At 35.5% G+C, this 24,450-nt stretch overlaps 1 protein-coding gene across 2 annotated transcripts in view; it reads right to left on the bottom strand.

Moving 5' to 3' along the window:
• GULP1 (GULP PTB domain containing engulfment adaptor 1) overlaps positions 1-24,450 on the bottom strand; it is a 310,878-nt gene that overhangs the window by 190,251 nt on the left and 96,177 nt on the right. For both annotated transcript variants that reach the window (XM_061135150.1, XM_061135151.1), the window contains exon 2: positions 9,576-9,701. The gene's annotated coding sequence lies outside the window, so the exon portion shown is untranslated. The remainder of the gene's footprint in view (positions 1-9,575; positions 9,702-24,450) is intronic.

The raw sequence follows: 24,450 nt of genomic DNA on the forward strand, positions 1-24,450 counted from the left end.
CTCTGGGTCGGGAAGATCCCCTGGAGAAGGGAATGGCTACCCACTCCAGTATTCTTGCCTGGAGAATCCCATGGACAGAGGAACCTGGCAGGCTACAGTCAATGGGGTTGCAAAGAGTCAGACAAGACCAAGCGACTAACACTTTCAATGAGAAGATCATGAAAAAGACCTCTGGTGACACTCATATATTTTGGGCTTCCCAGGCAATGCTAATGGTAAAGAACTTGCCTGCCAATGCAGGAGATTTAAGAGTTGCGGATTCAATCCCCAGGTAGGGACGATTCCCTGGAGGAGAGCATGGCAACCCACTCCAGCATTCTTGCCTGGACAATCTCATGGACAGAGGAGCCTGATGGGCTACAGTCCATAGGGTTGCAAAGAGTCGGATATGACTGAAGTGACTTGGCATGCACGCACTCCTTCTACTGAAATGTTTACTTTTCTATTATAATTATTGGTATCTATATTTTCTTATAAATAATTAACCAAGAAATGTATTTCCAGTATATATTTTACTAGAATATATTCAAGACTATTTTTAAGAAAGAAGGTCTGCTTACTTTATATTCATTAGCAAGTAAAATGTTTGAACTCTGAACTATACTTAAATAGCATAATATTTACACATCATCTCTGGTCAGGATTAGCAAACAACTTTATTGATGAATCAAAGTAAACAATGCTATTTAAGCAATTATCAATACTTCGGAAAAAAAAAGAACCTCCACAGAAGTATTAATCAAATGATTTTCTTTGATAAACATTTTATAAACATTATTATGAGACATTAATTAAGCTGCTTTATCTCTTGCTAACCTCGAGAAAAATAGTCTAAAGATGATGTGAGAGTTTTAATTGTTCCATCACATCATCCAGTTTATGTTAATGGAATAGTTGTTTAATATTCTGAAACTGGGTAGAAAACACAGAAGAACATGCAAATGTGTTCTGTTCTCACAGCACGACCCTTGGATATGTAAAGTAGATTTAACATTAAAGCTCTAATTCTGCATTCCAAAAATCTAAGTACACTTCAGTCTTACAAAAATTAGTAAAATCTTCACAGGAATGTTATGCCTAATCACCTTACATAAGGTAACCTGGCATTACCTATGATAACTTACATAAAAGGATCAATTTTTATGCTTTATTAAATTGCTCACTCACTGACATGGTTTTCAAAATCAAGAGAAAAATGCTTTCAGTCCAAATGTATTTCCTATCTTATGTCCAAAAGTAGATGTTTTTTTTCTTGATTTAGCCAATGGCTACTTAACCCAACTGAGGATGTGCAATCAGTATCTCCATACATATTTCAGGGTATTTTATGAAATACCTTCTTCAGGTGGTATAATTATTCACTTACAACTCTTTTCCCTCCTAAGTCAAAAGATACCCAATCCTTGAAATCAATTACTTATTTTTAAAAACACTACGCTATGTAAATCTTGTATCAGGTTTATTTAATGTGCTAAAATTTACCAAAATATGCTTTTGTTCCCACCATTATAAAAGTAGTATATGCTCTTTGGACCCACTGTACTTTAAAAATGTTAGAAAGAGTAAAATTAAAGTCACCACTGCTAACATTTAAGTGCCTTTACTTTTAGTGTTTAATATTAAAGGTTGAAGGTTGCCAGATATAGTTGAGATCTTACTGTAGATACAGCTGTGTGTCCTAGTTTCATTCTTTCACTCTCTCTCTCTCTCTTTTTTTTTTCATTTTATGACTACAGTCTATGGGGTCACAAAGAATCAGATAGGACTTGAGTGACTAACACACTACCACTGTTCCCTCAAAGGCACCTACCATATTCAGGATAACGTCAAAGCCCTTACATGTTCCCTTATCATCTGGTCCATTTAACCTCTTCCCTGTCCTCTCTCCTCTCCACCTCTTACCAGTCATGTGTACTCTTTGCTTCAGCTGAACTGAACTATTGATACTTTCATTTCTTCCAATGAACTATGCCTCCTCACAAGCCCTGGGAGGGTCCGCTGTACATTCCTTTCCTTCTGCTGAGCATTCACTCTCAGACATTTCCTTCTAGTGGGATTCACCAGCATACCCCAAAAATAGGCCCTGGGACCCTACGAAGAACAGCTAGTGTATCATGTGCCCTCCCTATAGTGGGATAAACACCATCTCCCCCAAATTCATGTTCATTCAGAACCTCAGCATGTGACCTTATTTTCACAGTGTCTTTACAGATGTAATCAGTGCAAGATCTTGAGGTGAAATCATTCTGGATTTAGGATAGACCCTAAATCCAATGACGGGTATTTTCATAAGAAGAGGAGAGGACACACCAAGAGACACAGGGAAGAAAGCCATGCGAGATGGAGCCAGAGGGGGAGGTAGGCTGCCACAGGCCAAGAAAGACGGTCAACCACCAGAAGCTGGAAGGAACACAGTACGATGCTCCCTTAGAATCTTTGGAGGACACAGGAGCCTGCTGACACCTAGATTTCAAACTTCTAGCCTCTAGAATTTTTGTTGTTTAAAGCCACTCAGTTTGTAGCTCTTTCTTACGGCAGCTTTAGGAAACTACTACAGTTCTGGTTCTAGACTTCCTGCAATATATTAATTGTTATATATATTTCAGTTTTCACTAAGACTATACAAAGCAAAAACGAATTCTATTGTTTATAGCTTTATGTTCACTGCTTAGGACAGCACTTGGCACATGACAGACAATAGACATATGTATAAAAGAAAGAACAAAGAAAATTTTCATAAGAGTAGATATCTATTAAAACCTGAGCAACATTACTATTTAATCTATGCTAATTTTACTGGCAAAATCTTTATTCTCCAAGTTTTTTGTTGTTAGAGTTTGATACTTTTCGAATGACAGTTCTGAAGAAAGGCTTTAGAAACATCAGTAGTTTTTGCTTGCCCTACTCCCCATCTTAGTCCTAAAACTCTGAAATTCTTTTTGGGAACCTACCCTCTCCACATGCTAGCAGTCTCAGGAGAATTGTTAATCAAGTGCCATGGTTCCTGGCAGAGGGCAAAGGATTGAAACCCAGCCATGAACACTGGCTTTGTGAATGTGAGAAGAATAGCATTAAACCACATTATTGGTCCAGATTTAGCTCCATGGCAGTACTTTTCAGTCTCTTTCTACTTCCTGCTCTCTAGATCCCCGGAAATGCTCTGGCTCCTGTCTTTCCTAAGAACTGTTTTTCTGATTACCCTCTGATTCCATGAGCTAACCCATATCCTTTCAACAAAATACTTTTTTGCTTAAAGTACATAGAACTCCTTTCTGTTATGTGCAAAATAAGAACTGTAATTTATAGAGACTCGTCAACTGTAGATGTGATTACTATTAATACATAGAACAGATTGCTTATATAAAGAGACGTTGACCATTACAGGTAGTCATTTGATCAAAATGCTTACAGTTTAGACTGTCAGGCCACTGAACTGATGAACTATGCAATTCAAAACTCATCATTTAACAATTTCCTTCTCTGAGATAGCCACTTCCATCTCTTCATTCATTGCACATAATTATGTAAATCATTTATTCATTTATTTCTGTCTTCATGTGTAAAAAATATCCTTTTTAAAAGAATCTTTTTGCTAAGCTAAATTTCATCAATGTAGATTATGCTCTAAAAACAAGGTAAATCATTTTGTAAAGAATGTTAGCTCTTGGGGAACCTTCAGAGGTCAAAAGAAAAGAGAATGTTATCTCTAAATAGTTAAGGTTTTGATAGACTATATAATACCCTCATCACATAAATAATTAGTTTAAGCTAAATGCCCATAGATCACCACTCTGTAACACAGAGACAAACATATTTGATAAGAAGCCACTTTCCCTGTTTTCATATTTCATTCAAATAGCAATTTATTCATGGATAAAACATTCGTTACAATTACATATTACATAAATATACAAAGCATTTTCCCTTTGTCTCTTCATTAAATGAAAATTAATGTTACCATTAGACAGGTAATGATTAATTTGAATATTATTAATTATTAGAATGGAAGTATGGTTTACACATATAGATGTACTAAATGTAAATTTTTAATGTACCATCAAAGGTCAGTGAAAGTAAAATGGCTTTCTGCAGTTTCTGCAAACAGCTTAAAGATGATTTCCTTTGGTATTTAAATGCTGATTAAGCATAACACATCTGCTGAATACTATTTGAATATGCTCTCCACTGAGGGAGAATGTCTCCCCAGAGACATTCTTCAGACAAGAGCACTATTAGTCTTACTTCAGTTCAGTTCAGTTCAGTTCAGTCGCTCAGTCACGTCCAACTCTTTGCAACCCCATGGACTGCAGTACGCCAGGCCTCCCTGTCCATCACCAACTCCTGGAGCTTACTCAAACTCATGTCCATTGAGTCGGTGATGCCATCCAACCATCTCATCCTCTGTCGTCCCCTTCTCCTGCCTTCAATCTTTCCCAGCCTCAGGGTCTTTTCAAATGAGTTAGTTCTTCACATCAGGTGGCCAAAGTATTGGAGTTTTAGCTTCAGCATCAGTCCTTCCAATGAATATTCAGGACTGGTTTCACTTAGGATTGACTGCTTGGATGTCCTTGCAGTCCAAGGGACTCCCAAGAGTTTTCTCCAACATTACAGTTCAAAAGCATCAATTCTTCAGTGCTCAGCTTTCTTTATAGTCCAACTCTCACATCCATACATGACTACTGGAAAAACCAAAGCTTTGACTAGACAGATTTGTTGGCAAAGTAACATCTCTGCTTTAAGACATAAGTATTAGTAAGTAAGTATTAGTCTTACTTACTATTATACAATGGAAGGGGGCAAAAAAAATATATACTAGTCCTTTTCTGCTGCTTTCTTAATATTGCATTGCATTTTTGTCATCTATTTCTTCTACTTCTTATTATCTGCATCATCTTCCTTACACTTCCTATCTAATATAGCATAAACTCTGTGAAGATGAACCTTTTAATATTCTTAAAACCACATTACAGCCACATTCAAACCTAAACTTTATATAGGGTCTCAAAACTAAAACTCTCTTTTTTCCACACTTTTTTTGACTTCTACTTCTTCCACACATTTACACTGAACATGCTTTTGTGTTTATTCTACCCTTAAACTATCCAGTCTTGCTCCATCATTAATTACTCCACAGTTTTCCTTTCTCTTACATGTGTTTCCATCTTAAAGGAGTCTGTAACTTTAGTCATTTTATTGCTGTTTCAAGCCTCATCTCTTCATCTTTCATCTTTAACATTAGTTTACAACAGATGAAAACTTATTCTGTGCTGGCCATTGTATTAGGCATTCTGCAGGGTGCTCTGGGTACAAAAACAAACACATACCTATCTGATTACTGGAAAAAGAGAATCCCAGAGAAAGGCAAGCAAAAATGAAAGAACATAATATATCTGGAAAGCTTTATACAATTTTCTAGACCTATATTAAGGAATGATTAAAGATACACTTTGGATTTTAGGAAGTCAAGAGCTAGTTCACATAAGGAAATTATGTAATCCCACTTGAATTTTCAAAAGTCACTTTGCAGGAAAAGGTTTGAAGGGGAAATGCTCAGAAACAGACAGAGCACTTAGGGGCTATACTGCTACTTCTAGAAAGACATAATAATGGGATAGATGATAAAAATTTAAAGAATAGAATGAAAAAGTCCAGTTAATAGATTAAACGTTATGAGTATTAAGAAGAAAGCAGAAATTCAAATTAAGTTTTCCAATCTGGCTATCCAAATGAATAACAATTCTAATCAAAGAGTTGGGAAATACAAAAAGAAAGATCATGATTTTTAAGAATGTGAGATAATGACTCTAATGGTCTGGGTATACAGATGTATCAAATATCAAGCAAATGGAGGGATTCGGAAATCTAATAGACTAGCAAGACTCTCAGACGGCTTCTGCCTCCTGATATTCATGCCCTTTTGTGACCCCCTGCCAGTGAATGTGGGCTACAACTATGATGCATTTCTAAAATATAGAAGACTACAGAAAAGGGTGGTATATTAGTTTCACACAGCTTCTATAACAAACCACCACAAACTGGGTGACTGAAAACAACAGAAATTCATTCATTCATAGTTTTGAAGGACAAGAGTTGGAAATCGAGGTGTCAGAAAGACTACACTTCTTCTGAAGGGTCTAAGGGAGATTTTATTCTTGCCTCCAGCTGCTAGTAGTGCCAGGCAACCCTTGACTTGTGGTTGCATCATACCAGTCCTTGCCTCTGACTTCACAGAACCTTCTTTCTGCTCTATGGATACCTCATAAGGATACATGTTATTAGATTTAAAGCCCATCTAGTTAATCCAGGATGTTCCCACTCAAGATCCTTTATTTAATTCCATTTATCTTTATAAGCCTTTATTCTGTTTCCAAATACTGTCTCATTCACAAGTAACACAGGTTAGGACTTGAGCTATCTTTTTAGAGGTGATCATTAAACTACCACAAATGGGACTGGGATAACACTTCCTAGATTTGGTTATAGAGGAACACAGTTTCCATCACGGATGCTCACTTTTGCTCTCTCTCTTGGATTGCTTGCCCCAGAGAAAGCTAGCTTTAATTTCATGGAAGCAACCCTATTGAGAGAGGCCTTCCATGGCTGAGTCTGGAGTGGACACTTCGGCCCCAGCTGAGCTCTGAAATGACTGTTGCTGCAGAGGACCTAGAGCCAGAAGCACCAGCTAAGCTGTGCCCAGATTTGTAGTCCACAGAAAACCGTGAGATAATACATAAGCACTGTTTTAAGCTGCTAAGTTTTAAAATGATTTATCATAGAGATAGAAAACTAACATGGCGCTCACAAAAATATCCAAGCTAGGGCAGGAATGATGAAGACAAATCATGGAAATGGATTCAATTTTGCATCTAAGAAACATTTACAGAGTATCTATAAAACCAACATTTTGGTGAGCTTTATTTAGAGTGAATTTATATCTGGAATGATAAATGAAATGATGACTCAGTTCTCAAGAATCTTAGTCTCAGGAAATGATAGACAAAACCACAATGCATGGTGCAACTGAGGAATGTTTATTTATTTATTTATTTATTTTTTTGAGGAATGTTTAATAAGCGGTGTTAAGGTTCATCAGTGGCACAAGATCTGGTCTTAGATCCAAAAATCAGAAAAGACTTCCTGGCGAAGTTGAATTCTTAACTTCTACAAACTTATCTATTTATAACTCTGTATTAGCAAAGTTCCCTTTCCTTTCAACAATACAAAATTTAAGGCACCTCGAAGTGGTAAGGATAATTTTCCTGTCCATTACACTAAGACTTCTATAACAAATTTACTTAAGCCCTTAGGGCATGAACATACATCTACTTTTGAGACTGCTAGAAACACTAAGTTATAAATATAGTAAATATGTATATGTATATACACACAATGACTATGAATCAAATCAGGTCTTTACTTATGTTTTATTTGGTGTAACTTATTTTTACTCTTATCATACTTGTAATTTTAAAGAAACTCACATCACTTTTCATAGTGAATAAATGAATCCTCAATTAATTACATAAGGAATTGCAATGAAATTTTAAAATGCTGAGTGCCTTAGCAAAGATATGAGAAAAAACATGAGAGCAAGGCAACACCAAACCTATTATTTTATCCACATGAAAATCCCAGTTTTGCTGTTCCCCCCTCATATCTGTTAATGCCAACCTGCCCCTCTTTCCTAAGATAAAAAGCCCTCTCCCTAACCTTCCACCACATCTACCACTGCCTTATTTTTCATTTACATTATTTTCACCGCAGGTGAAGTTTCACTGATTCTTGTTTGAATTCTTGCAAAGTCTAGAAACACTGCTTCTATGTATAACCTTAATAAGACTTGATGTCTTTGGAAAAACGGTATTAGTTGATAACCTGGTATTCTACATCTCATTATAACTAGTTACCAATCAGTCTTATCTTGAGTATGATTTAGTTGTTACTCTGTCATGATGTATTCCTTTTTTTTTTTTTAACCATGCATGTGTAACTATAAGTGCCTCAAAAGTGAGGATTACATCTTCATCTTTTTTTCCTACAGTCCCTACCATAGTGCCTGGCAAACAACAAGTGTTTAAACAGATGTTGATGAAAATAAAACAAGAAAAGCCTACAAATTATTCTCCCTCCCTTTGGATTTGCTTTCCATTAGTCTAACAGACATATCACTTCCAGATTAATCTTCTTAGAATAAAGCACAGACCATCTTATTCCCCCGTAACTGTCCCTCATATAATGATGAAATATAAATGCCAAAGTGCAGGAATCCAAGTCACAAAACATATTTCTCATCACTTTGCTATATCTACTCCCTTTTCCAATTTTCTGAATACCCCCAGGCTTTCTCAGCTCCGTATCTATGCATCAACTGACCCTCTATTTAAATGTTCACCTGTCAAATCCTACCTCCAATAAAAAGCGCAACTCAACTGGTCTCTCAATTGTGAAGGGTTCGGTTCCCAAGCTGAAAGTATCATTATCAGCAATCACCCTTGCCTTTTACTTCTTTCTTGGCACTTAATACATCCTATCTGTGCCTAAAGTACTGAAATATGTTTCTTATTTCATCATGTTTTATTGAAAATTATAAGAAGGAAGCAACTAGCAACTATTTCTATGTTTTCCTGCCCCTAATATCCATTATCACCACCATCATACAATCAATAATCAAATAATCACAGTGCTTGAGCTGAGTGAAATAATGTTTTCAGCAGATATTAATCAAATGAATGTATACTTCACTGTCATCTATAAATAACGTACTTTTAGACAGTGTGAAAGGATTGTGCACATATAACATTCACTTTCTTTCTAGGCTTAGTCGTGTAAGAGACAAACTGGCTGAAAACATGTAAGTAGAGGATGCTATGGCTCACAACCAAAATTTAGAATCTTAACTTAGTTTTTTGCATTTTTAATTCAACACAAACTAGGTTTGTTAGGGAAACTGAATGGAAAACTCTAAATCGGTGGGTCAACAAATATTTTCAAAAGTGACTAATGAAAACTAAAACTCATTATCACCTTCTGGAGGTAATTTCAGCAATATGAATAACAAGCTTTTAAAATATTATAGCCTTTGAACCAGTGATGCTAATTTTAGTAACTCTACTCATGCAAAATAAGCACTATTTACATCAATTTATCTATAAAGATATTCTCTGAATAATAAGCCCAATCTAAAAACATTTTCAACCATGTGTGTTTGTATTTAACAGATACAATGGAAAATATGAACACTAATTCATATTCTCAAATAGAACAAAATAGACTTGTTACAAAAACAATAAAGACATTCAGCAAAAAAATACATATACTAATTAGTCCAACACTGTTTAAAGGGAAAAATCAACAAAACAAAAAACAAGTGACATAGAACAAAATAATAAAAGAAGTTATCTTTAGAGAACATATATTCATGATTTCAATTTTATTTTGTTTTTATGTATTTTACCATTTTGCTCAATAAAGCTATCTTTTTAAATAATCTGTACAAAATAAAGACATCTTTTATAGTTTCAAATCATTTTTCACAACTGTGTTAAGTATAGAAATGAGCAATCACTTATTCTTACCTGGGTAGGTACGTTCAAATATAGTTGAAAGAATACGCAGACACTCAACTTTCAATTATTCAGCTGCCATCCAAATTCTCCTTCGGTTTCTCTTCTATTGTGTATACCAGACGGGATCACATATAACTAAAAATAAAATTAAAATTGGACTCAATAGAGGTAATCAATAATTACCTTTATGTGTATTATAATTTAGATATTATAACGCTTGTTCTAAAATTCTAATTAAATTTCTTGTGAAAGTTCAAGAAAGTTACCCAATAATAGGAAAACCATGGTAAAGCATGTAATTTTTTTTGGAAAAGCAGAGCAACAGATTGCTAGAAAAGGGCAAAGAGTAAGATTGCTAGATAATGAGTTAAATGTTTTAACTCATGGATATGTTACAATTAAAACAGTGATGGTTGGCTGACAGCATACCCCCTCTCTCCCTCAGGCTGTATGACAATTTGGCCCAGCTGTCGCCTCCACTTATTAGCTAATGAGACTAACCAAGCGCATACTCTGTCCCTGATTAAGAAGGTGAAAGAAAATTGTAGGAAGCACTAATCTATTTTAACTTTCATTTCACTTCGACTGCTATGGAGAAGCATTTGGGGAGCTGATCCTTCCATTGATTCTCATGCTATAACTAGAATAGACCTAACAGCTCGTTAAGATTTTTACATTTTTATTCCAACAGACAAAAAGGAAAAGTCCTTCCAGATGCAACAGCATAAATTATGCCTTCCCTTAATTCCATCATTTCAAATGGACCTCTGACATAAATTCAAATAGCAGAAAAAAAAAAAAAAATTATAGTATAGTATTTCTTCCTGCCAAAGCAGCAAAAACAGTGCTCTTTTTTGAGGAGGAGGGGGAACACAAGCGCAAAAACACATCTAACTCTCTTGTTCAGCCTCCCTCCACAACTCCAGTAGAGACCACTGGTAAAGCCAGACCTATATTGTTGACTTTTTCAAATTATACACTAAAGATGGCTCTCAAATACTTTATTTCTGCCTCTTTGTATATGAGCCATCTGAATATTGTGAAACGATTCTAACTTAGCTACAATTTTCTTTAGAAGCCTGTTTATCTATTTGTTCACCATATTCTTTTTCATTTTCTAACATAAGTTTAGAGATAAAGAAAAAAGGCATCTGAGTTTATGAGGCACCAGAGGCAAACTCTGGGGCAATAATTCAAGTGAAAAAGCTGATCTGGAAGATACTAAGGCAGTAGGGTACAGTCAGATCATCAACAGCATCTGGCAGAGAAGGCAACAATTGTAAAATCTGAATTAAAATATGGGCAGGAGATATTTTAAGGCTTTGGAAATAGATCTGTTCAACCTGAACAGGAAATTTCAAGCATGGCACAGCTAAACGGTAACCATGAAATTATGTCACGATTTCCAAAGTGATTAAACAGGTCATTTTTTTTTTTTTCTCTTTTGTCTGTCTTGGAGAAGGAGAAGAAAAAGGAGACTAAACTATTTTTTAGCATAATGGCTATTTCCCTATATATTTTATGTGAAAGTTAGTCTAATGTTATGAAATAAAGAAATCAGCCAAGATAACATAAGTAATTTTGTTTAAAAAGAAAAAAAAAAAAAACTATTAAAAATCACATTCCAACTTTGGAGCAAAGTAAATATTTTCCTTAAAACGGTTAATTCAGCATATCCTCACAGCTTTTATTTCTATCTCAGATTGACTGAAATCCACTCTTACTGTGGAAAATACTTTCAACCTAGAATATTTTATGTAATGTGACAGAATAAAGAAGAGCATAAAAATACCCACATCAAAAAGCAAGAATGAACTTGTGCCTACTTCTTTCTTCTTGCAGGAAAATGACACATACTCTGAAGTGGATCTATTATTCCACTGTCTGATATGATTAGATTTGTTTATATAAAGAGCATCTTAAATATTCTTGCAAAAACTGAGATATGCTTATGAGCTGTCTTTTTTAACACATTCTATTTTAAAATATAAAATCAATTTCCAATTGAATGATTCCTAAAATGATTCTTAAAATTTTAGTACAAATATATTACTCTCAACCTTATACTATGTTGCCACCATTTACTACAAATTATGAAATCTGAAGAGGTACAAAAATTAAATGAAGCCAACCAATTTCTTTCCCAAATGTTCATTCTTTCCAATAGTGTTAGTTTAAGAAAACCATTATAAACATTACAATATGACTAGAAGCCTCAATTGGTTGATGCAACATTTGTATCTTTAAATATTCCATACACATCAAAACCACTCTAAACAAACAAGCCAGGCTAAAAGATATTCTTGTCATCAAATGAAATAAAGACCACCATGAAAGAGAGACCACCGTTATTGCGATGTTAAAACTTTTTCAAAATCATTTTACTACTTATTTTTCTTTTTATAACTAGCTTCAAGAATTTAGCAATATTACAAACTAATTTCCAAAATGTTGCAAAAAAAGTTTTCCTGAATATTCATTTCTTATTTCTATTATAGGCATCTAAATTCAAAATATGCAAAATCGGATTCTTGGTTCACACTTATCTTTTTTTTCCCTTTGTCCTGAGACTTTAATTAAGTAAATACTACAATTCTCATTCTAATTGCTCAAGATAGAAACCATGCATTACTAATCCCTTTTATTTCCCTTACCAGCTACATGCAGTTAAATTAGGAAAAAAATCCAATTATACTCAATACTCATTATTCCATTTTGTTACTTCTTCAAGTTTACCTCCTTACCAGGTCATCAGTACTCAACTATGATTTCTCTAACAGGTAATATAACCATATCACCTCTGGACAAAGTTCAAATGACTTAGCATGCCTTAGCATCTTCGTTCAACTGTCTTAGTGGTTGTCTTCTCAATGTTTTTTACTCTAATGTTCTAGGCCAAAAGTATAAGATGATTGTCATAAGTGACTTGGGACAATCATTTCCTATGCATTCTAGTCTTCTCACTGAGGCAGCAACATTCATATAGCCCGAATATACTCCTACGCTCTAGGGAAAGTAAAGTTGGAAAATTAACTTAGTTCATTAAAAAAAATTCAATGACAAATGTTTCATGACAAATAGATTCAAGAGACTATATCTCATAGACAGCGTGACTGAAGAACTATGGGCAGAGGTTAATATCATTGTACAGAAGGCAGTGATCAAAACCATCCCCAAGAAAAATAAATGGAAAAAGGCAAAATGGTTGTCTGAAGAGGCCTTACAAATAGCTGAGAAAAGAAGAGAAGCAAAAGGCAAAGGCGAAATGGAAAGATATATCCATCTGAATGCAGAGTTCCAAAGAACAGCAAGGAGAGATAAGAAAGCCTTCCTAAGTGAACAAGGCCAAGAAATACAGGAAAACAACAGAATAGGAAAGACTAGAGATCTCTTCAAGAAAATTAGAGATGCCAAGGGAACATTTCATGCAAAGACGGGTTCAATAAAGGACAGAAATGGTATGGACCTAACAGAAGCAGAAGATATAAAGAAGACATAGGAAGAATACACAGAACTATACAAAAAAGATCTTCATGATCCAGATTAACCATGATAGTGTGATCACTCACCTAGAGACTAATATCCTGGAGTGCGAAGCCAAGTGGGCCTTAGAAAGCATCACTACCAACAAAGCTAGTGAAGGAGATAGAATTCCAGCTGAGATATTTCAAATCGTAAAAGATGAAGCTGTTAAAGTGCTGCATTCAATATGCCAGCAAATTTGAAAAACTCAGGAGTGGCCACAGGACTGGAAAATGTGAGTTTTCCTTCCAATCCCAAAGATGGCAATGCCAAAGAATGTTCAAACACATAATTGCACTCATATCCCCTGTTAGTAAATGAGTGAGTGAAAGTCACTCAGTCATGTCTGACTGTTTGCAATCCCTTGGACTATACAGTCCATGGAATTCTCCAGGCCAGAATACGGGAGTGGGTAGCCGTTCCCTTCTCCAGGGTATCTTCCCAACCCAGGGATCGAACCCATGTTTCCCACATTGCAGGCGGATTATTTACCAGCTGAGCCGCCAGGGAAGCCCCATGCTAATAAGGTTATGCTCAAAATCCTTCAAACTAAGTGTCAGCAGTACTTGAACTGAACACTTCCAGACACACAAGCTGGATTTAGAAAAGGCAGAGGAACCAGAGAACAAATTGCCAACATTCATTGGATCATAGAGAAAACAAGAGCGTTCCAGAAAAACATCTACTTCTGATTCATTGACTATGCTAAACCCTTTGACTGTGTGGATCACAATAAACTGTGGAAAATTCTTAAAAAGATGGAAATACCAGACCACCTGACCTGTCTCCTGAGAAACCGGTATGCATGTCAAGAAGCAACAGTTAGAACCAGATGTGGAATGGACTGGTTCAAAATTGAAAAGGTGTACATCAAGGCTGTATATTATTACCCTGCTTATTTAACTTGGCTTAACTATATACCTGGCTTATTATGCCAAGTATATAAGCTATTTACTTACATGTGTGTGTGTGCGACATTTCACACACACACACACAAGCTGGTATCAAGATTGCCAGGAGAAATATCAATAACCTCAGATATGCAGATGACACCACCCTTATGGCAGAAAGTGAAGAGGAACTAAAAAGAGCCTCTTGATGAAGGCGAAATAGAATGAAAAAGCTGGCTTAAAACTCAACATTCAAAAACCAAAAGTCATGGCATTTGGTCCCATCACTTCATGGCAAATAGATGGGAAAACAATGGAAATAGTGACAGACTTTAATTTTTTTGAGCTTCGAAATCACTGTGGACAATTACTACAACCATAAAATTAAAAGACACTTGCCACTTTGAAGAGAAAGTGTGACAAAACTAGCCAGAGCATTAAAAAGCAGAGACATTACTTTGCCAACAAAGGTCTGGATAGTCAAAGCTATGGTTTTTCCAGTAGTCATGTCATGTATGGATGTGAGAGTTTGACCATAAGGAAGGCTGAACACTGAAGAATCAATGCCTTTGAATCTTGATTCTGGAGAAGACTCTTGAGAGTCCCTTGGACAATAAGGAGATCAAACCAGTTAATCCTAAAGGAAATCAACCCTGAATATTCATTGGTAGGGTTGATGCTGAATATCCAATACTTTGGCTACCTGGTGAAAAGAGCTGACTCATTGGAAAAGACCCTGATGCTGGGAAAGATTTGAAGGCAGCAGGAGAAGGAGATGACAGAAGACAAAATGGTTGAATGGCATCACCAACTCAATGGACATTAGTTTGAGCAAGCTCCAGGAGATGGTGAAGGACAAGGAAGCCTGCTGTGCTGCAGCCCGTGGGGTCGCAGAGAGTCAGACGTGACTGAGAGGCTGAATAACAACACAAACACACATTTGTTGAACACCTACTTAAAGCCCAGTTGTATTAGTCGTTGCTGTTGCATAGTCACTAGGTCAGGTCCGACTCTCTGCAGCTCCATGGACTATAGCCCTCCAGGCTCCTCAGTCCATGGGATTTCCCAGGCAACAATACAAGATGGGGATGCCATTTCCTTCTCCAGGGGATATTCCCAACCCAGGGATCGAACCCACGTCTCCTGCATTGAAGGCAGATTCTTTACCACTGATCCACCAGGGAAGTCCTGTATTAATCATTAGGGAGAGGAAAATAAGTCTATACCCTTCTTTGAGTCTGTCAAAGCAATAAAGACTATGTTAATGGCAAAATGAGGTATCAGAGAAACAAAGAGAAAGTTCAGGAAATTCCTCCTTAAAAAAAGGGAATCTGTGAACCATTAGTTTAGAAGTTGTCCAATGAAGAAATTAGTTGGCAGAGGGAACATGGTAAGCAAAGGTACGTAAACAAGAAAAAACATGCCACCTTTAAGGAATGCTAGTGAGTAGTGATTTTGAAATAAAATACTTATGAAACTATTTATGAGAAATTTTTACAGTAAGGTAAAACTATATCAAGAAGCCTCCTGAATGACATGTCAAAATTTGGGTTTTATCCTAACGGTGACATGAATATGATAAAACAGGGAAGTGATGCAAGGTAAAAGACGATGAGGATAGCAAACTATTTCTTAGAAATCTGTGCATATTTGCGAAATGGCAATGCAAAAATAGAAATAGACTCAGGGCATTCATATTTGTAAGATATAAAAGGGGAATGATTCTTGGGATTTAATTTATGTAGGAAGAAAGCTAGACCAAGACAACACTATTCTGCCCTTTTCCTATTCTCAGAGATGCCAGTCTGGACCAAGAATTGACATCATTCCTTATTGTTTCATGTGTACTTTAAGTTATCTACATTCAGTTCTCAGAATGATAAAGAAAAAAGTGATATAAGATGAGACAGGACAATTATTTCAGAATATCAATTTTAACTTACCAATTTGAAAACAAATTAAATCTAGTTCTTTCCTCTACATTTGACACGGAACTTTTAGCAGAAGTTTGAAGCTGTCACCAACAGGAAATTTTCCTAATTAGAAGTTGGAGAACAAATATTAAGCCATTCACTCCTGCTGCAATTAGTGGTAAACACAAGCCACTTTCTATGAAACTTTTGGTTATTATACTTTTCAGTATAAATAGATTAAAGTCTTTGTTCTTTTTAACATTAATTCTTCACAAACTCTGACCTCTCAAATATTTAGATACTCTTATTTAAAACACAGTATAGGCACTAAGATGGATTCAAAGTAGTGATAACTGGCCACAGACTGAAAATTTACTTGCATTAATGAATGATGTATGGCAAAGTGAAATTCATACTGAGTGACTGAGCATGCATACATTATGAAATGTAGAAAGAAATAAATGAGATAAACCACAGATAGTGCCCAGCACATTAAAATAAAAAGGACCTGGTAATTCAAGACACTTTAATTCAAGACACTTATCATTACTTATGATGAATTGTTTAAAAGTTCTACATTTCATAATATAAGTAGAGCTATAATACATATATCTTCATACATAAATATTTGTGCTCATCTTAAGTTATACCTTTATAATGGTTTCTTGGAAGTTAAGTTACTAGGTGAAAAAGTATTTGATCTTTGGAGTATTTTCTAATATACCACCAAGTTGCTTTCTAGAAAGATACACCAAAACAGACTTCCATTAACAGCAAATGATAATGTTAATTTCAAACCACCCTTTCCAGCAATGATCTTTTTTCTCATCTTTTGACAATCTGAGTTTCAAACAGTTGTCTTTTTCTGAAACATGTACTTCTTTAACTACAAGTGAAGTACAACTTTTATGTTTAATTTACCAAATACTTAATTTATAATTTTATTTTCCTTTTGGTGTGCTTTTTATTTTTACTTTTTTGTTAATTTTAAATTTAATTATTTTTTTAATTGAAGAATAATTGTTTTACAGTATTGATGATTTCTGCCAAACATCAACATGAATCTGCCCCCTCTCTCTTGAAACTCCCTCCCATCTGCCTCCCCACCCCACCTCTCTAGGTTGTTACAGAGCCCTGGTTTGAGTTCCCTGAGTCAAGAGGTTTTTTTGAGATGTTGATGCAAATAAGTCTCAGGACCTTTGAACTTTTTATTTTTTCTGCCTTCACTTCTCCTCTCTCAGATAACTATATTCAATTCCTCCACAGAATTAGGAAGGGTTGTTTTTATTTTAAAGTTTCCCATAATGTAAATTACATGTTTTATAACCAAAATCATGTAAGTCACTAATCCTTACATTAAGACCTTTGCTATGAACTGACACAAAGGTATTAAAGCAACTAAGTCATTATTAAAAATATCAATAAGCTTTACTTATTTAATGTCACAGTTTTATACATCTAGTATAGTTTATAGATTTAATTAGACTTAATTTTAAACTAGTCACTTTATTTACTCTCCTACACCAGGACTATTTCTAAAACACTGCAAATATGACTTTTAGCACCATTTAGAAACAGAATTTTTCCCAACTATTCCTCATTTTTAGGTATTTTCTCTCCTTCTTTCATTCCTTCTTCCCTCTTTCCTGCCTTCTTTCTTTCCATTCTTCTTTCCTTCCTTCCTTCATCTCAGAATATGAAAATTATGAGTCATTATTTTTTACTATCATATTTTAATACATTAAAAAACATATTCAGGTAATTAAAGAAACATTTATAAAACACCTATGATAGGGGCCACTGTTAATTTTTAAAAGACCTCATATTACTACCCAAAACTGTAACAGTGTATAAATATATTTCATTGTGTATGGAAATAGAACATCTATTCAATAAATGCTCTTATTAAGCATTTTTATAAATAGTCCCACAATAGAGGCTATTCAAATGAAGGGAATCAAGAAACTGTGGTTGAGTCCTTAATGAAAAATTGGACCAGAAAGCATTCATTTACTTGGATTATGTAAAAAGTCATTAGTTTAATTTTTCCAGTCCTGTGGAGTTTACTTTTATTGATGCTAATATCCATGAAATGAGTAACGTATTTAAAGACAAATTTCAGTGAGCTGTGATACAGTGTTCCAATTTCCCACAGTTAAAGCAGAGGGTGGGGAGAAGGGTTTTACTAATCCTTGCCTCTACTGTAAATTGATTGCAATATTACCACTGTTGGATATAATCAAATTAAATTATACAAACACTATTCAATAAAATCTGCAATACCTTCTACAGCAATAAAATTCAGCACAAAAATAAATGTACAATGTATGTACTATTAACCAAATAATTATTTTGCAAGTGAGAAAGTCTCAGAAATGCTATGATCACAAGTATTTTGTAAGATGACTGGTTATGTACCCAGGCCTTTCTTCAGCAATCAAACATTTTCAGTATCAAGGTTTTTTTATTCTTTATGTTGTTCTACTACCAAATATTAGTATACCATTTTAAACTCCTGCTCTTTTGCTGAATGGGACTTATATATAATGGTACACATTTAATTTGATGTGGTTCACTATAATGGTACAGTCTTCATTTAATTAGTATATACAGACATTGTGCTTTGCTGCCGTCATCACCACCTCTGACCAAAACAAAAACAAAGGGAAAACAAGGCCCAGACTCATGATAGTGCCCTGGGTTTCCCTTGCAGACCTACACTTCTTTCCTACTTACTGGTAGTTACGTTTGCCTGGGGTTACTCTAGGTCCAGGACTGGCCAATGAATGCACCATAACCCTACTCATAACCATTCTTGTTCAGGAATGGAAAATTGGACTAAGTGACAACAAAGAAAATCAAATCAACCCTTTTCTAAAACTATAAAAAAAGCAATCTCTGGTCACTTGAGTTGACTAACTGGGGGACTGAAAGCCTGGTGACTGTGCCCTGTCTAAGGTGACACTGCCTTAAAATGTATCCAACTAAATGGAAAACAAACTACAAGAGTGCCTAGATTCAGCCATGTCTGAAACATAGTTATAGAACTTTCAATTATGATAGCCTAGCAGCATATATACTTTGTTAAGCTCAACTGAGTTTTAATAGGTTTTCTGTCAAGTACAACCAAATTATCACTCTCAAATATGCTATTTACTAATGTGTAAAAATATTTTATTAAATTTGCATGTGACCTTCCCAAAACTGAGCTAACAGTATAAAATAATTGATGTATTAAAAACAATAAAAATTTTCTACAAAATTGTTATTCAGCAACTCTCCTGGTGTTCTGAAGGCATCTGTTGTTGAAGCTGAAAAGGGACATAATGTGCCTTCAATAGATTTTTTCAGAATTAGCATGGCAAGACTTCTATGCTATAAAACGTTTGGTTTTCTTAGGAAATCATATAATATAGTCTTTCATTAAATTTAGATTGGAGTATTGCATTAATCACATCTTTACTTGAAGTCAAGTATAATCTGATTGGTTTAAATAATTGATTCAGGATAGATATGAACAATTTAATAAATCTGATGTGCAATAAGAAATGTGGAGCTTTACTAACTAAAAAATTATACAAGATGAATAATATCTCTTCCTGATGAATTAATATTATGGCTTACATGAAAGCAAATAAAAAACTGATTGGCAGCTAAAGAGAATTATTCCAACCTGATCACACTCTAAAAAGGTCCTTCCTTATTTCTTTGATGCTCTTCAGAAAGATACTAGCTAAGTAAATCTTCAGTGCCTTACTAAGTGGTCATAGAAGTTCCTAAAGCAATTACCTGCTTTGACCACCTGGAACTTTCAGAGATTTTTTTCACTGTCTGATAAGGATTTGATATCTACTAGGTGGTATCTGAATGACCTGTTTAAAAAAAAAAGAGAGACTTGAACTACTGGTGTTTGTAGAACTGGAAAAATAAACTTTATTTTTATAAAACACCTAAGGATATATAAGATACCTGGGTCACTGTGAAATGAAATTTCACAATTTCAGTTTTAAGACTGGGTGTACAAAATATAAGGCACCAAAAATTTCTCCCAAATATCGGCTGTGAAGACATAAAAGTTTCAGTTACTAAAGTTCACTTTTCTTCACTATTTGTTAAGAAAAAAAGTTTTTTAAAGAAAATCTTATGGCCATTTTCCTTTTTGTTAAATGGGTTAAAATATATTAAACTATCTAAATATTCATGAGTTTGAGCAAACTCCCCAGTTACCTGATTCTTCTCTAGAATTTTCTCTCCACTTACCGCCTCTCTTTAAACCTTAGCCCCATCTCAAACAGAATTCAACAAACTATAATTACCAAAGAAATAAGTCATCGATTATAAATATGCATTTGAAGAAGTCCTTCCCCTGACCCCTATAAAATAAATATATAAAACACAATAAGCGAGCATTACATTTATCCAAACTATAAACATCTTTCTCTTCAGCCTTCTCTGTTACATGTTTTCCTCACCAGAAGAGAGACATATCTACCTTGACAAAAAATCAAAAAAATCTCTTTCAGTTATTATTTGGTTACTCTGTGATAAATGAAGACAGTTTCCTGTGAGCAAAGGAGACTGCAATCATCTCATCTGAGCCTAATTTCCCAAGACACAAAGTCCCAAAACCCAATGATATGATTTAGCATAGAAATAGCAAGCGTTTTCTTGGTTCACAGATTTATCAGAATAGTAAAAGGTGTGGAAATGTCAACATAATTAGGTCAAATCTAATTTTACTTGACAATTACATATTCTGTAGGTAACTTAAGAATCTGCCTGCAATGCAGGAGACGGGGTTTGATCCCTAGGTCGGGAAGATCCCCTGGAGAAGGGAACAGCTACTCATTCCAATATTCTTGCCTGGAGAATTGCCTGGACAGAGGAGCCTGTGGGCTACAGTCCATGGGGTCACAAAGAGTCAGACAGGACTGAGCAACTAACACTTTCACTTTCACATTAGGTCAAAGTAACTTACAGAGCAGTTGCAAGAAAATGCCTGGAACACCTATTCTCCCTCTCCTCTGGAGTATTTTCAAAGAAGTTATGTATGAGAGCACTTTCAAAACTGTAAAGCACCATACAAACAGAAGATCGTGTTACTAAGCCAAAACAAGATGCATTCAGGAGCATTTATGATATGCTGTAAAAGTAACATTTGCAACCAAATTTCCCTTTTCTAACAAGTGATGTCAGAGTCCACACATGCACGGAAACTTCTGCAAAGACATGTCAGTAGAATTCAACACTGAGCCATAGAAAATAGAAAATCACGTAATAATAGCTATTCTGCAAGCTGTATTTAAAAGAAGTAAAAAATTAAAGATCAGTTTTTTAATGCTCCTAATGTATTATTACGGGGAAAGTACTAGCATTAGCCACGGCAGGTCACTCTTCTGGAGCACTTCGTTGTTGTTGTTCAGTTGCTGGGTTGTATCCGACTCTGTGACCCCATGGACTACAGCACGCCAGGCTTCCCTGTCCTTCAACATCTCCTGGAGTTTGCTCAAACTCATGTCCATTGAGTCAGTGATGCCATCCATCTCATCCTCTGTCATCTCCTCCTCCTGCCTTCAGTCTTTCCCAGCATCAGGTTCTTTTCCAATGAATCGGCTCTTCACATCAGGTGGCCAAAGTATCCGAGTGTCTCATGACCAGGTAAAACTGGGCAAACCAGTCTTCGTTTCTTTGGTATGCATGAAGACATTTAAGATCATATCATATCAGTGCATTCTTTTAGGCAACAAAGACATCATTGAAAACAGCTGACAAAGATGATATTACCAAGACCACATCCTCTCAACGTTTTACTGAAACCACTCAACAACAAAAACGGTGAAATGAAAGAAACAAAAGCCTTCCCATCTCCTAGACTGAGGCAAAAGGGAAACAGTGACCAGCTACCTGTTTAATAGATTTACCTCTCTCCAAAAGATGACTGAAAAGTTTATGGTAATCAGACTGCTAAGTCGCTTTAGTCGTGTCCAACTCTGAGACCATATGAACTGTAGCCCACCAGGCTCCTCTGTCCGTGGGATTCTCCAGGCAAGAATACTGGAGTGGGTTGCCATTTACTTCTCCAAGGGATCTTCTGACCCACAGATCCAAACTGGGTCTCCTGCGGCTCCTGCACCACAAGCTGATTCTTTGTCACTGAGCTTACTGGGAAGCCCGCAGTAATCAGAATGTGATGTTATATAAGGATGAACAAAAGATACACACGGGATTTTAAGGATGCAATGTGAAAAAATGTGAAATATCTCACTAACAATAAGAGTAATGTTCTGTATCAATAATGTTGAGATGGAAATGCGTTAAATATACTGATGGAAATGTGTTAAAATATTTATTAAACTTAATTTCAGCAAAAAAAAAAAAAGATGTTCTTTCCTCATCTCCTCACCAGTTTTATTTATCCAATGAACATTTATTGAAAACCTCCTCAGCACTCGGTGGCACTGGGAATACAGGTGAAGAAATAGTGCTTTGAATCTAGTAGAGGAATCAGACACGTGGGCATATTATAACCTATTATTATAAAAGCTAAAATAGATGTCATCTTATTAGGAGCTTGGGTCCAACTTAATTCTTAATTTCTAAACAGTAATCTATTTAGACTAGGTTAGTCACTGATGATAAGAAACATTTTAGGTTCTTCTAACCTTTCAAAATATTTTCAATGGTATAACAACATTTTATTTTCAAAACAACCCTGCCCCATATGTAGGACTATGTTTCCTTATTTGGCAGAAAGGAAATCAATACAGTCAATAATGAGAGATACATTAGAAGCATCAGAATCAAGACTGTTAACTCAGAAATTTTGACTATTTTCTTTTCATGACTAGAGGATAACACATATAGTTTGCAAGCTAAAATCCTATATACTAATTATTATTTTATTTCACATATTTTTGGTGAACTCTAAATTTTTATTGATAATACTAGAAGAGAAAATCTCTTATCCATTGTCTCTAAAGCATCTTTTTCTGAAAAAATTATTCTAAGCTATGAATTGCTCATTATCAAATGAAATGATGATGAAATTTATTTTTGTCTATTAGAACCTACCAAGAAAACTTTCTACAGAAGAAAACAGACACAGTGTGAAGCCTGAAAGAATATATTAGGTGCTTATACACAATGAAAATTGCTCCCTAATCAAGGATACCATACTTTTCAACCTACTTACATCTTGCCAGCTGAATTGTAAGTACAGCAATCATGGGCTTACTGTATATCTGAATTAGATAAAATCTGCATCACTTTCTTTGTGCTTGGTATATAGTAAATCCTCAATAGATACATGGGAAAGATTTGGGCAAGAAATGTCAAAAAAAAAAAAAAAAAAGAGTGCTAAAAGAAAAATCTTATCAATAAGTCATCAAGTTCCACCTTGCCCAAAATCAAACAAATTAGAAAATAGCAACAATAATAAAATCACACACACACACATACACACACACACACAGCTAAATAGAAGCAACACATACATTTAAAGATAAACTTGTCTCACATTTAAAAAACTCTGACTCTGCTTTTTGCCAGCGCTACCTGTATAGTCTTTGAGTTATCTGCTCAGGGACTTTGCAGATAATTAATTTATCCAAGATAGAGACAACTCTCTGGAATGCAATCTTTATCACTTTTTAAACCAGAAAGAGCATTACCTACTCATAGATGGCACCATTATCAAATAAGTTTAACTGCCTTTAGAAGCTGTTTATATATTTCAAGCCCTACCTATGGGCTAAAATAACCCATAAAGCAGTAAATGAAAATTAAGCTGGAAAAAAAAAATATGTGAATTAAATGAGGGGGGTGATAAATAAAATATGCAATGAGAGTCGAGAAAGGCCTCTAAAACTTGTGAGGAAAAATTATTTCTCATTTATCATTGATTATTTCATCAAGGCCAAAATACACGGGGGGTCAACTGTGAGCGACACACCGGGCTAGCATTTTGGTTCCCAACCACTGTACTCCTTGTGCCAAAGGAATTTCTCACTATATGCAAACTAGCCATCTGTTTCTCCCCAAATGCCTGACATGCCTTCAAGTCCCATCTATGGGTCGGGCACGCATCCTCCCGCCAGAAGTGTGACCTACCAGGAAGCACGTGGCATAACTCTGAGCCTTTGAGGAGACTGGAGTGAGCACTTGAGCCAAGACTGTCTTCTAAGGTGTAAGTGGGGACCCGGTGTCAAAGCTCCATGTAAACGAAGCAACAGTGGGTTACCTGGACCGAGAACATGCTCTAGACTCTGAGCTCTGACAGGAAGATGATCGGACTGTTTGGAGCAGAAAATAACACACAGGGAGAAGATGCTTAATAGATGTTATGAGGCAATAGAACTCATGAAAAATGACTGTGAGTGATCAGAAACTGATTCAGAAGAAAGGAGAGAAACATAAAAAGAGAGGAGGTTGGTAGTGGCAAGAAAAGCAGACTTCATTCCTGCAGCAGAGAATCAACTCTGTCACTAGGGGTGGAGAGGGAATCGGCTCAGAGCTGTACTGGTTGGTCTGCATTTCTGAATCTCAGGCATTTTCCCTTGC

Source organism: Dama dama, chromosome 33 (assembly GCF_033118175.1).
Source record: "Dama dama isolate Ldn47 chromosome 33, ASM3311817v1, whole genome shotgun sequence".
In the NCBI taxonomy this organism is placed as follows: Eukaryota; Metazoa; Chordata; class Mammalia; order Artiodactyla; family Cervidae; genus Dama; species Dama dama.